Raw genomic sequence first — 2,233 nt, forward strand, 5'->3', positions numbered from 1 at the left:
ATCACTCTCATGTAACCCCGTTACACTCGCTCAGCGGAAAGAACCACTGTGTTATATAGCATGGATCTGAAGCGACGCGGATTAATGCGATAAGTATTACTTGCCTGTGCGAAGCATAGAGAATAAATAGTAGGCTACGTCACTCGCTCCGCGCCAGTTGTTTAAGAGATCATTCCCCAACGAAGTCATAACTTAGCACGCTTCAAAGGCACTAAGTTATCGAAGCTTTGCACAAGAGACGTTCAGGTCTTAGACAGAATCGTCAGGCGACTTTGGGCAGCACGATCTCGCTTTGCGCGGGTCTATTTTTGAAAAGCAAAAACTACCATGTGATGGTTAATTTTCTGCCAAAATATCCTAGCATCTTGCCGACTCGGTGTACAAGCCTGTACGATAAACGCGTCGTTAAAGGTGGTAATATCGGCATCCCTTTTGCCTCCATGAGACCGTATATTTATTCCCGTCAAACTGTAAGAGCCGCACGTGGGTAATATTTTCCTAGTGTTCTCAGATGCTCTACATCGTAAATATAATCTGCAAATTCCTCCTGATAATTTTGGCTGGAGGTGATGAGTTTACACCTCAACGACCACGTCGTATTTTATACTTCGCACATTCAAGCACTATAAGACATTTCAGTCGCACAAGGCTGATTCAAATATCGTCAGACAAACGAGGCTATATTTCTCAACCAGGGTGAGGATTGGTAATGATGTAATTGGCACAATCACCTGCATTCAATTCGAGAAATATAGTCCTTATGGCGACTTTGGGCTTACTCACCAGTTGCCTCTTTTAGTATAGGCAGTGCTCTTGACGTATGATGCTTGATGGACAGGTAGCGCAGAGATACTTTTCTTGTTTGTCTTGCTGTCTGTTTGAGCAGAACACCTGCGCTATAGAATGTTGTCTCGCCACGATACGGTGGATAGCCTCTTATGAATTAAGCTGATGGTGAAACATCAGAACTCGTTCGAGTTTTCACTTGTAGACAGGTCCGCTTTGATTGATCATCCAGATTTTGATCGTGTGTATCCAGCAAGACACCCGCGGTGGAGATTGTAGAATTTGCCACCGAACGAACCTGCTCAATTTGTGCGGGATAACACAGAACGTAGAACTCGAATCATCTTGACTGCTGCTCTGTCTTTCAACCATTCTTAAAAGCACAGATGCTGGATCAGAAATTGGAGAGTAAACGTTTCCATTCTTATCAACAAACACTCGGCTGCCTTATTGACTATGGCTTGAAGGATGTCGTCTGCGCAGCCGCGCCTTTCATAGTGGCTATCTGAGTCATGTGAACAAATTTCCGATAAATATCAGACGTTGTTTTAAGCTCGTAAGACCGTGAATGGGTTGAGCCGTTGTGAATGAATATACTGGAAGGGATTGACAATGCAAATACACTAAACAGAGCAGGAAATTTAGTGTGTAATAAGTAAAGTAAAGCTTGAGGTGCAGTTGGTGCTCACTCTCGCGCAATATCTATAAGAACTAAATGGGATGTGGGCCAAAGTTTGATCTACATCTTGATAGTGAATGGTAAAAGAGCCTTCCAGCTAGCTATATGATTGAGAACGTACATCTTATGCTTCTCTTTATGTTACCGAAAATCAATTCTGAACAATTTTACAGAATTTTATTACGCTCTGATGTCATAAAATTTTTGGAGGTGTCAATGGACACGATGAAAGTGAGGTTCGTTCAAAGAGTGGGCTGTTCGCTTACGTCATGCAATGCAGAATTTCAATATGCGTATGAAGTAAAACGCATTGATTAGTTCCTATTTTTAGATAAATTGTCTAGCAAGCTAAATATCTCGCTGCTCACTTTTTATATTGCTGAGCAACCGAAATATCTCGCTGCTCTAAAGGCTCGGTGTTGCCTATGGATTAAGCACACGAAGCTCACCCTTTCGTTTGTATTCTTTTTCGAAAGCCTAGATGAACCACAGTATGGGTCCTGCTGATGCCGATGATGCACCGTAGAGGAAATGTTCTGGAGACACATGTGCTGCTAGCCGCACGTGATTCAGTGAGATTTCATTCTATATTGTACACACAAACAATAATATTCGGTATTAGACAAAATTAAACTTTAATTGAATGCATATCACTTTGATGATATGTAACGAGGTTACATGAGAGTGACCCGTCACTCTCCCAAGGGAGGTGTGGTGTGGCATACACCACAGCTACTAGATGGGTACATGGCTTGAGAGCCACCCAAT

Source organism: Plasmopara halstedii, assembly GCF_900000015.1.
Source record: "Plasmopara halstedii genome assembly, contig: Scaffold_614, whole genome shotgun sequence".
Taxonomy (NCBI): Eukaryota; Oomycota; class Peronosporomycetes; order Peronosporales; family Peronosporaceae; genus Plasmopara; species Plasmopara halstedii.